We start from the raw sequence: 12,947 nt of genomic DNA, 5'->3' as shown, positions 1-12,947 counted from the left end.
TTAAGGGGGACACTGAATGGGGATGTTGGAAATCATCGGGTGTTGGAGAGGTTAAGGGGGAGACTGAATGGGGACGTTGGAAATCACTGGGTGTTGGGGAGGTTAAGGGGGAGACTGAATGGGGACGTTGGAAATCACCAGGTGTTGGGGAGGTTAAGGGGGACACTGAATGGGGATGTTGGAAATCATCGGGTGTTGGAGAGGTTAAGGGGGAGACTGAATGGGGACGTTGGAAATCACCGGGTGTTGGGGAGGTTAAGGGGGGAGACTGAATGGGGACATTGGAAATCACCGGGTGTTGGGGAGGTTAAGGGGGAGACTGAATGGGGACGTTGGAAATCACCGGGTGTTGGGGAGGTTAAGGGGGAGACTGAATGGGGACGTTGGAAATCACAGGGTGTTGGGGAGGTTAAGGGGGAGACTGAATGGGGACGTTGGAAATCACAGGGTGTTGGGGAGGTTAAGGGGGAGACTGAATGGGGAAGTTCGAAATCACCGGGTGTTGGGGAGGTTAAGGGGGACACTGAATGGGACGTTGGAAATCACCGGGTGTTGGGGAGGTTAAGGGGGACACTGAATGGGGACGTTGGAAATCACCAGGTGTTGGGGAGGTTAAGGGGGACACCGAATGGGGACATTGGAAATCACCGGGTGTTGGGGAGGTTAAGGGGGAGACTGAATGGGGAAGTTCGAAATCACCGGGTGTTGGGGAGGTTAAGGGGGACACTGAATGGGACGTTGGAAATCACCGGGTGTTGGGGAGGTTAAGGGGGACACTGAATGGGGACGTTGGAAATCACCAGGTGTTGGGGAGGTTAAGGGGGACACCGAATGGGGACATTGGAAATCACCGGGTGTTGGGGAGGTTAAGGGGGACACTGAATGGGGATGTTGGAAATCATCGGGTGTTGGAGAGGTTAAGGGGGAGACTGAATGGGGACGTTGGAAATCACCGGGTGTTGGGGAGGTTAAGGGGGACACCGAATGGGGACATTGGAAATCACCGGGTGTTGGGGAGGTTAAGGGGGACACTGAATGGGGATGTTGGAAATCACTGGGTGTTGGAGAGGTTAAGGGGGAGACTGAATGGGGACGTTGGAAATCACCGGGTGTTGGGGAGGTTAAGGGGGAGACTGACTGGGGACATTGGAAATCACCGGGTGTTGGGGAGGTTAAGGGGGAGACTGAATGGGGATGTTGGAAATCACCGGGTGTTGGGGAGGTTAAGGGAGAGACTGAATGGGGACGTTGGAAATCACCGGGTGTTGGGGAGGTTAAGGGGGAGACTGAATGGGGACGTTGGAAATCACCGGGTGTTGGGGAGGTTAAGGGGGAGACTGAATGGGGATGTTGGAAATCACCGGGTGTTGGAGAGGTTAAGGGGGAGACTGAATGGGGACGTTGGAAATCACCGGGTGTTGGGGAGGTTAAGGGGGACACTGAATGGGGACATTGGAAATCACCAGGTGTTGGGGAGGTTAAGGGGGACACCGAATGGGGACATTGGAAATCACCGGGTGTTGGGGAGGTTAAGGGGGACACTGAATGGGGACGTTGGAAATCACCGGGTGTTGGGGACGTTAAGGGGGAGACTGAATGGGGACGTTGGAAATCACCGGGTGTTGGGGAGGTTAAGGGGGACACTGAATGGGGATGTTGGAAATCACTGGGTGTTGGAGAGGTTAAGAGGGAGACTGAATGGGGACGTTGGAAATCACCGGGTGTTGGGGAGGTTAAGGGGGACACTGAATGGGGACGTTGGAAATCACCGGGTGTTGGGGAGGTTAAGGGGGACACTGAATGGGGACGTTGGAAATCACCGTGTTGGGGAGGGTAAGGGGGAGACTGAATGGGGACGTTGGAAATCACCGGGTGTTGGGGAGGTTAAGGGGGAGACCGAATGGGGACATTGGAAATCACCGGGTGTTGGGGAGGTTAAGGGGGAGACTGAATGGGGACGTTGGAAATCACCGGGTGTTGGGGAGGTTAAGGGGGACACTGAATGGGGATGTTGGAAATCACCGGGTGTTGGAGAGGTCAAGGGGGAGACTGAATGGGGACGTTGGAAATCACCGGGTGTTGGGGAGGTTAAGGGGGACACTGAATCGGGATGTTGGAAATCACCGGGTGTTCGGGAGGTTAAGGGGGAGACTGAATGGGGATGTTGGAAATCACCGGGTGTTGGAGAGGTTAAGGGGGAGACTGAATGGGGACGTTGGAAATCACCGGGTGTTCGGGAGGTTAAGGGGGAGACTGAATGGGGACATTGGAAATCACCGGGTGTTGGGGAGGTTAAGGGGGAGACTGAATGAGGACATTGTAAATCACCGGGTGTTGGGGAGGTTAAGGGGGACACCGAATGGGGACATTGGAAATCACCGGGTGTGGGGAGGTTAAGGGGGAGACTGAATGGGGACGTTGGAAATCACCGGGTGTTGGAGAGGTTAAGGGGGAGACTGAATGGGGACATTGGAAATCACCGGGTGTTGGGGAGGTTAAGGGGGACACTGAATGGGGACATTGGAAATCACTAGGTGTTGGGGAGGTTAAGGGGGACACTGAATGGGGATGTTGGAAATCACTGGGTGTTGGAGAGGTTAAGGGGGACACTGAATGGGGATGTTGGAAATCACCGGGTGTTGGGGGAGGTTAAGGGGGACACTGAATGGGGACGTTGGAAATCACCGGGTGTTGGGGAGGTTAAGGGGGAGACTGAATGGGGATGTTGGAAATCACCGGGTGTTGGGGAGGTTAAGGGGGAGACTGAATGGGGACGTTGGAAATCACCGGGTGTTGGGGAGGTTAAGGGGGAGACTGAATGGGGACGTTGGAAATCACCGGGTGTTGGGGAGGTTAAGGGGGACACTGAATGGGGATGTTGGAAATCACCGGGTGTTGGAGAGGTTAAGGGGGAGACTGAATGGGGACGTTGGAAATCACCGGGTGTTGGGGAGGTTAAGGGGGAGACTGAATCGGGATGTTGGAAATCACCGGGTGTTCGGGAGGTTAAGGGGGAGACTGAATGGGGACGTTGGAAATCACCGGGTGTTGGGGAGGTTAAGGGGGAGACTGAATGGGGATGTTGGAAATCACCGGGTGTTGGGGAGGTTAAGGGGGAGACTGAATGCGGATGTTGGAAATCACCAGGTGTTGGGGAGTTTAAGGGGGAGATTGAATGGGGACGTTGGAAATCACCGGGTGTTGGGGAGGTTAAGGGGGACACCGAATGGGGACATTGGAAATCACCGGGTGTTGGGGAGGTTAAGGGGGACACTGAATGGGGATGTTGGAAATCATCGGGTGTTGGAGAGGTTAAGGGGGAGACTGAATGGGGACGTTGGAAATCACCGGGTGTTGGGGAGGTTAAGAGGGACACTGAATGGGGAAGTTGGAAATCACCGGGTGTTGGGGAAGTTAAGGGGGAGACTGAATGGGGACGTTGGAAATCACCGGGTGTTGCGGAGGTTAAGGGGGAGACTGAATGGGGACGTTGGAAATCACCGGGTGTTGGGGAGGTTAAGGGGGACACTGAATGGGGATGTTGGAAATCATCGGGTGTTGGAGAGGTTAAGGGGGAGACTGACTGGGGACATTGGAAATCACCGGGTGTTGGGGAGGTTAAGGGGGAGACTGAATAGGGACGTTGGAAATCACCGGGTGTTGGGGAGGTTAAGGGGGACACTGAATGGGGACATTGGAAATCACCGGGTGTTGGGGAGGTTAAGGGGGACACTGAATGGGGACGTTGGAAATCACCGGGTGTTGGGGAGGTTAAGGGGGAGACTGAATGGGGATGTTGGAAATCACCGGGTGTTGGGGAGGTTAAGGGGGAGACTGAATGGGGATGTTGGAAATCACCAGGTGTTGGGGAGGTTTAGGGGGAGATTGAATGGGGACGTTGGAAATCACCGGGTGTTGGGGAGGTTAAGGGGGAGACTGAATGGGGACGTTGGAAATCACTGGGTGTTGGAGAGGTTAAGGGGGAGACTGAATGGGGACGTTGGAAATCACCGGGTGTTGGGGAGGTTAAGGGGGACACCGAATGGGGACATTGGAAATCACCGGGTGTTGGGGAGGTTAAGGGGGACACTGAATGGGGATGTTGGAAATCATCGGGTGTTGGAGAGGTTAAGGGGGAGACTGAATGGGGACGTTGGAAATCACTGGGTGTTGGGGAGGTTAAGGGGGAGACTGAATGGGGACGTTGGAAATCACCAGGTGTTGGGGAGGTTAAGGGGGACACTGAATGGGGATGTTGGAAATCATCGGGTGTTGGAGAGGTTAAGCGGGAGACTGAATGGGGACGTTGGAAATCACCGGGTGTTGGGGAGGTTAAGGGGGGAGACTGAATGGGGACATTGGAAATCACCGGGTGTTGGGGAGGTTAAGGGGGAGACTGAATGGGGACGTTGGAAATCACCGGGTGTTGGGGAGGTTAAGGGGGAGACTGAATGGGGACGTTGGAAATCACAGGGTGTTGGGGAGGTTAAGGGGGAGACTGAATGGGGACGTTGGAAATCACAGGGTGTTGGGGAGGTTAAGGGGGAGACTGAATGGGGAAGTTCGAAATCACCGGGTGTTGGGGAGGTTAAGGGGGACACTGAATGGGACGTTGGAAATCACCGGGTGTTGGGGAGGTTAAGGGGGACACTGAATGGGGACGTTGGAAATCACCAGGTGTTGGGGAGGTTAAGGGGGACACCGAATGGGGACATTGGAAATCACCGGGTGTTGGGGAGGTTAAGGGGGAGACTGAATGGGGAAGTTCGAAATCACCGGGTGTTGGGGAGGTTAAGGGGGACACTGAATGGGACGTTGGAAATCACCGGGTGTTGGGGAGGTTAAGGGGGACACTGAATGGGGACGTTGGAAATCACCAGGTGTTGGGGAGGTTAAGGGGGACACCGAATGGGGACATTGGAAATCACCGGGTGTTGGGGAGGTTAAGGGGGACACTGAATGGGGATGTTGGAAATCATCGGGTGTTGGAGAGGTTAAGGGGGAGACTGAATGGGGACGTTGGAAATCACCGGGTGTTGGGGAGGTTAAGGGGGACACCGAATGGGGACATTGGAAATCACCGGGTGTTGGGGAGGTTAAGGGGGACACTGAATGGGGATGTTGGAAATCACTGGGTGTTGGAGAGGTTAAGGGGGAGACTGAATGGGGACGTTGGAAATCACCGGGTGTTGGGGAGGTTAAGGGGGAGACTGACTGGGGACATTGGAAATCACCGGGTGTTGGGGAGGTTAAGGGGGAGACTGAATGGGGATGTTGGAAATCACCGGGTGTTGGGGAGGTTAAGGGAGAGACTGAATGGGGACGTTGGAAATCACCGGGTGTTGGGGAGGTTAAGGGGGAGACTGAATGGGGACGTTGGAAATCACCGGGTGTTGGGGAGGTTAAGGGGGAGACTGAATGGGGATGTTGGAAATCACCGGGTGTTGGAGAGGTTAAGGGGGAGACTGAATGGGGACGTTGGAAATCACCGGGTGTTGGGGAGGTTAAGGGGGACACCGAATGGGGACATTGGAAATCACCGGGTGTTGGGGAGGTTAAGGGGGACACTGAATGGGGACGTTGGAAATCACCGGGTGTTGGGGACGTTAAGGGGGAGACTGAATGGGGACGTTGGAAATCACCGGGTGTTGGGGAGGTTAAGGGGGACACTGAATGGGGATGTTGGAAATCATCGGGTGTTGGAGAGGTTAAGGGGGAGACTGAATGGGGACGTTGGAAATCACCGGGTGTTGGGGAGGTTAAGGGGGACACTGAATGGGGATGTTGGAAATCACTGGGTGTTGGAGAGGTTAAGAGGGAGACTGAATGGGGACGTTGGAAATCACCGGGTGTTGGGGAGGTTAAGGGGGACACTGAATGGGGACGTTGGAAATCACCGGGTGTTGGGGAGGTTAAGGGGGACACTGAATGGGGACGTTGGAAATCACCGTGTTGGGGAGGGTAAGGGGGAGACTGAATGGGGACGTTGGAAATCACCGGGTGTTGGGGAGGTTAAGGGGGAGACCGAATGGGGACATTGGAAATCACCGGGTGTTGGGGAGGTTAAGGGGGAGACTGAATGGGGACGTTGGAAATCACCGGGTGTTGGGGAGGTTAAGGGGGACACTGAATGGGGATGTTGGAAATCACCGGGTGTTGGAGAGGTTAAGGGGGAGACTGAATGGGGACGTTGGAAATCACCGGGTGTTGGGGAGGTTAAGGGGGACACTGAATCGGGATGTTGGAAATCACCGGGTGTTCGGGAGGTTAAGGGGGAGACTGAATGGGGATGTTGGAAATCACCGGGTGTTGGAGAGGTTAAGGGGGAGACTGAATGGGGACGTTGGAAATCACCGGGTGTTCGGGAGGTTAAGGGGGAGACTGAATGGGGACATTGGAAATCACCGGGTGTTGGGGAGGTTAAGGGGGAGACTGAATGAGGACATTGTAAATCACCGGGTGTTGGGGAGGTTAAGGGGGACACCGAATGGGGACATTGGAAATCACCGGGTGTTCGGGAGGTTAAGGGGGACACTGAATGGGGACATTGGAAATCACCGGGTGTGGGGAGGTTAACGGGGAGACTGAATGGGGACGTTGGAAATCACCGGGTGTTGGGGAGGTTAAGGGGGAGACTGAATGGGGATGTTGGAAATCACCGGGTGTTGGGGAGGTTAAGGGGGACACCGAATGGGGACATTGGAAATCACCGGGTGTTGGGGAGGTTAAGGGGGACACTGAATGGGGATGTTGGAAATCATCGGGTGTTGGATAGGTTAAGGGGGAGACTGAATGGGGACGTTGGAAATCACGGGGTGTTGGGGAGGTTAAGGGGGACACTGAATGGGGATGTTGGAAATCACTGCGTGTTGGAGAGGTTAAGGGGGAGACTGAATGGGGACGTTGGAAATCACCGGGTGTTGGGGAGGTTAAGGGGGACACCGAATGGGGACATTGGAAATCACCGGGTGTTCGGGAGGTTAAGGGGGACACTGAATGGGGACATTGGAAATCACCAGGTGTTGGGGAGGTTAAGGGGGACACCGAATGGGGACATTGGAAATCACCGGGTGTTGGGGAGGTTAAGGGGGACACTGAATGGGGACGTTGGAAATCACCGGGTGTTGGGGACGTTAAGGGGGAGACTGAATGGGGACGTTGGAAATCACCGGGTGTTGGGGAGGTTAAGGGGGACACTGAATGGGGATGTTGGAAATCATCGGGTGTTGGAGAGGTTAAGGGGGAGACTGAATGGGGACGTTGGAAATCACCGGGTGTTGGGGAGGTTAAGGGGGACACTGAATGGGGATGTTGGAAATCACTGGGTGTTGGAGAGGTTAAGAGGGAGACTGAATGGGGACGTTGGAAATCACCGGGTGTTGGGGAGGTTAAGGGGGACACTGAATGGGGACGTTGGAAATCACCGGGTGTTGGGGAGGTTAAGGGGGACACTGAATGGGGACGTTGGAAATCACCGTGTTGGGGAGGGTAAGGGGGAGACTGAATGGGGACGTTGGAAATCACCGGGTGTTGGGGAGGTTAAGGGGGAGACCGAATGGGGACATTGGAAATCACCGGGTGTTGGGGAGGTTAAGGGGGAGACTGAATGGGGACGTTGGAAATCACCGGGTGTTGGGGAGGTTAAGGGGGACACTGAATGGGGATGTTGGAAATCACCGGGTGTTGGAGAGGTTAAGGGGGAGACTGAATGGGGACGTTGGAAATCACCGGGTGTTGGGGAGGTTAAGGGGGACACTGAATCGGGATGTTGGAAATCACCGGGTGTTCGGGAGGATAAGGGGGAGACTGAATGGGGATGTTGGAAATCACCGGGTGTTGGAGAGGTTAAGGGGGAGACTGAATGGGGACGTTGGAAATCACCGGGTGTTCGGGAGGTTAAGGGGGAGACTGAATGGGGACATTGGAAATCACCGGGTGTTGGGGAGGTTAAGGGGGAGACTGAATGAGGACATTGTAAATCACCGGGTGTTGGGGAGGTTAAGGGGGACACCGAATGGGGACATTGGAAATCACCGGGTGTTCGGGAGGTTAAGGGGGACACTGAATGGGGACATTGGAAATCACCGGGTGTGGGGAGGTTAACGGGGAGACTGAATGGGGACGTTGGAAATCACCGGGTGTTGGGGAGGTTAAGGGGGAGACTGAATGGGGATGTTGGAAATCACCGGGTGTTGGGGAGGTTAAGGGGGACACCGAATGGGGACATTGGAAATCACCGGGTGTTGGGGAGGTTAAGGGGGACACTGAATGGGGATGTTGGAAATCATCGGGTGTTGGATAGGTTAAGGGGGAGACTGAATGGGGACGTTGGAAATCACGGGGTGTTGGGGAGGTTAAGGGGGACACTGAATGGGGATGTTGGAAATCACTGCGTGTTGGAGAGGTTAAGGGGGAGACTGAATGGGGACGTTGGAAATCACCGGGTGTTGGGGAGGTTAAGGGGGACACCGAATGGGGACATTGGAAATCACCGGGTGTTCGGGAGGTTAAGGGGGACACTGAATGTGGACGTTGGAAATCACCGGGTGTTGGGGAGGTTAAGGGGGAGACTGAATGGGGACGTTGGAAATCACCGGGTGTTGGGGAGGTTAAGGGGGAGACTGAATTGGGACATTGGAAATCACCGGGTGTGGGGAGGTTAAGGGGGAGACTGAATGGGGACGTTGGAAATCACCGGGTGTTGGAGAGGTTAAGGGGGAGACTGAATGGGGACATTGGAAATCACCGGGTGTTGGGGAGGTTAAGGGGGACACTGAATGGGGACATTGGAAATCACTTGTTGTTGGGGAGGTTAAGGGGGACACTGAATGGGGATGTTGGAAATCACTGGGTGTTGGAGAGGTTAAGGGGGACACTGAATGGGGATGTTGGAAATCACCGGGTGTTGGGGGAGGTTAAGGGGGACACTGAATGGGGACGTTGGAAATCACCGGGTGTTGGGGAGGTTAAGGGGGAGACTGAATGGGGATGTTGGAAATCACCGGGTGTTGGGGAGGTTAAGGGGGAGACTGAATGGGGACGTTGGAAATCACCGGGTGTTGGGGAGGTTAAGGGGGAGACTGAATGGGGACGTTGGAAATCACCGGGTGTTGGGGAGGTTAAGGGGGACACTGAATGGGGATGTTGGAAATCACCGGGTGTTGGAGAGGTTAAGGGGGAGACTGAATGGGGACGTTGGAAATCACCGGGTGTTGGGGAGGTTAAGGGGGAGACTGAATCGGGATGTTGGAAATCACCGGGTGTTCGGGAGGTTAAGGGGGACACTGAATGGGGATGTTGGAAATCACTGGGTGTTGGAGAGGTTAAGAGGGAGACTGAATGGGGACGTTGGAAATCACCGGGTGTTGGGGAGGTTAAGGGGGACACTGAATGGGGACGTTGGAAATCACCGGGTGTTGGGGAGGTTAAGAGGGACACTGAATGGGGAAGTTGGAAATCACCGGGTGTTGGGGAAGTTAAGGGGGAGACTGAATGGGGACGTTGGAAATCACCGGGTGTTGCGGAGGTTAAGGGGGAGACTGAATGGGGACGTTGGAAATCACCGGGTGTTGGGGAGGTTAAGGGGGACACTGAATGGGGATGTTGGAAATCATCGGGTGTTGGAGAGGTTAAGGGGGAGACTGACTGGGGACATTGGAAATCACCGGGTGTTGGGGAGGTTAAGGGGGAGACTGAATAGGGACGTTGGAAATCACCGGGTGTTGGGGAGGTTAAGGGGGACACTGAATGGGGACATTGGAAATCACCGGGTGTTGGGGAGGTTAAGGGGGACACTGAATGGGGACGTTGGAAATCACCGGGTGTTGGGGAGGTTAAGGGGGAGACTGAATGGGGATGTTGGAAATCACCGGGTGTTGGGGAGGTTAAGGGGGAGACTGAATGGGGATGTTGGAAATCACCAGGTGTTGGGGAGGTTTAGGGGGAGATTGAATGGGGACGTTGGAAATCACCGGGTGTTGGGGAGGTTAAGGGGGAGACTGAATGGGGACGTTGGAAATCACTGGGTGTTGGAGAGGTTAAGGGGGAGACTGAATGGGGACGTTGGAAATCACCGGGTGTTGGGGAGGTTAAGGGGGACACCGAATGGGGACATTGGAAATCACCGGGTGTTGGGGAGGTTAAGGGGGACACTGAATGGGGATGTTGGAAATCATCGGGTGTTGGAGAGGTTAAGGGGGAGACTGAATGGGGACGTTGGAAATCACTGGGTGTTGGGGAGGTTAAGGGGGAGACTGAATGGGGACGTTGGAAATCACCAGGTGTTGGGGAGGTTAAGGGGGACACTGAATGGGGATGTTGGAAATCATCGGGTGTTGGAGAGGTTAAGGGGGAGACTGAATGGGGACGTTGGAAATCACCGGGTGTTGGGGAGGTTAAGGGGGGAGACTGAATGGGGACATTGGAAATCACCGGGTGTTGGGGAGGTTAAGGGGGAGACTGAATGGGGACGTTGGAAATCACCGGGTGTTGGGGAGGTTAAGGGGGAGACTGAATGGGGACGTTGGAAATCACAGGGTGTTGGGGAGGTTAAGGGGGAGACTGAATGGGGACGTTGGAAATCACAGGGTGTTGGGGAGGTTAAGGGGGAGACTGAATGGGGAAGTTCGAAATCACCGGGTGTTGGGGAGGTTAAGGGGGACACTGAATGGGACGTTGGAAATCACCGGGTGTTGGGGAGGTTAAGGGGGACACTGAATGGGGACGTTGGAAATCACCAGGTGTTGGGGAGGTTAAGGGGGACACCGAATGGGGACATTGGAAATCACCGGGTGTTGGGGAGGTTAAGGGGGAGACTGAATGGGGAAGTTCGAAATCACCGGGTGTTGGGGAGGTTAAGGGGGACACTGAATGGGACGTTGGAAATCACCGGGTGTTGGGGAGGTTAAGGGGGACACTGAATGGGGACGTTGGAAATCACCAGGTGTTGGGGAGGTTAAGGGGGACACCGAATGGGGACATTGGAAATCACCGGGTGTTGGGGAGGTTAAGGGGGACACTGAATGGGGATGTTGGAAATCATCGGGTGTTGGAGAGGTTAAGGGGGAGACTGAATGGGGACGTTGGAAATCACCGGGTGTTGGGGAGGTTAAGGGGGACACCGAATGGGGACATTGGAAATCACCGGGTGTTGGGGAGGTTAAGGGGGACACTGAATGGGGATGTTGGAAATCACCGGGTGTTGGGGAGGTTAAGGGGGAGACTGAATGGGGATGTTGGAAATCACCAGGTGTTGGGGAGGTTTAGGGGGAGATTGAATGGGGACGTTGGAAATCACCGGGTGTTGGGGAGGTTAAGGGGGAGACTGAATGGGGACGTTGGAAATCACTGGGTGTTGGAGAGGTTAAGGGGGAGACTGAATGGGGACGTTGGAAATCACCGGGTGTTGGGGAGGTTAAGGGGGACACCGAATGGGGACATTGGAAATCACCGGGTGTTGGGGAGGTTAAGGGGGACACTGAATGGGGATGTTGGAAATCATCGGGTGTTGGAGAGGTTAAGGGGGAGACTGAATGGGGACGTTGGAAATCACTGGGTGTTGGGGAGGTTAAGGGGGAGACTGAATGGGGACGTTGGAAATCACCAGGTGTTGGGGAGGTTAAGGGGGACACTGAATGGGGATGTTGGAAATCATCGGGTGTTGGAGAGGTTAAGGGGGAGACTGAATGGGGACGTTGGAAATCACCGGGTGTTGGGGAGGTTAAGGGGGGAGACTGAATGGGGACATTGGAAATCACCGGGTGTTGGGGAGGTTAAGGGGGAGACTGAATGGGGACGTTGGAAATCACCGGGTGTTGGGGAGGTTAAGGGGGAGACTGAATGGGGACGTTGGAAATCACAGGGTGTTGGGGAGGTTAAGGGGGAGACTGAATGGGGACGTTGGAAATCACAGGGTGTTGGGGAGGTTAAGGGGGAGACTGAATGGGGAAGTTCGAAATCACCGGGTGTTGGGGAGGTTAAGGGGGACACTGAATGGGACGTTGGAAATCACCGGGTGTTGGGGAGGTTAAGGGGGACACTGAATGGGGACGTTGGAAATCACCAGGTGTTGGGGAGGTTAAGGGGGACACCGAATGGGGACATTGGAAATCACCGGGTGTTGGGGAGGTTAAGGGGGAGACTGAATGGGGAAGTTCGAAATCACCGGGTGTTGGGGAGGTTAAGGGGGACACTGAATGGGACGTTGGAAATCACCGGGTGTTGGGGAGGTTAAGGGGGACACTGAATGGGGACGTTGGAAATCACCAGGTGTTGGGGAGGTTAAGGGGGACACCGAATGGGGACATTGGAAATCACCGGGTGTTGGGGAGGTTAAGGGGGACACTGAATGGGGATGTTGGAAATCATCGGGTGTTGGAGAGGTTAAGGGGGAGACTGAATGGGGACGTTGGAAATCACCGGGTGTTGGGGAGGTTAAGGGGGACACCGAATGGGGACATTGGAAATCACCGGGTGTTGGGGAGGTTAAGGGGGACACTGAATGGGGATGTTGGAAATCACTGGGTGTTGGAGAGGTTAAGGGGGAGACTGAATGGGGACGTTGGAAATCACCGGGTGTTGGGGAGGTTAAGGGGGAGACTGACTGGGGACATTGGAAATCACCGGGTGTTGGGGAGGTTAAGGGGGAGACTGAATGGGGATGTTGGAAATCACCGGGTGTTGGGGAGGTTAAGGGGGACACTGAATGGGGACATTGGAAATCACCGGGTGTTGGAGAGGTTAAGGGGGAGACTGAATGGGGACATTGTAAATCACCGGGTGTTGGGGAGGGTAAAGGGGAGACTGAATGGGGATGTTGGAAATCACCGGGTGCTGGGGAGGTTAAGGGGGAGACTGAATGGGGACGTTGGAAATCACCGGGTGTTGGGGAGGTTAAGGGGGAGACTGAATGGGGACGTTGGAAATCACCGGGTGTTGGGGGAGGTTAA

At 55.0% G+C, this 12,947-nt stretch overlaps 1 protein-coding gene across 7 annotated transcripts in view; it reads left to right on the top strand.

Moving 5' to 3' along the window:
• The window catches only part of arhgap9 (Rho GTPase activating protein 9), a 264,445-nt gene that overhangs the window by 107,681 nt on the left and 143,817 nt on the right, over positions 1-12,947 (top strand). The gene's annotated exons all lie outside the window — the stretch shown is intronic.

The sequence above is a fragment of the Hypanus sabinus genome, chromosome X1 (genome assembly GCF_030144855.1).
Source record: "Hypanus sabinus isolate sHypSab1 chromosome X1, sHypSab1.hap1, whole genome shotgun sequence".
Taxonomy (NCBI): Eukaryota; Metazoa; Chordata; class Chondrichthyes; order Myliobatiformes; family Dasyatidae; genus Hypanus; species Hypanus sabinus.
Note: the sequence above shows the minus strand (reverse complement) of the source record. Positions and strands in the feature narration are given on the sequence as shown.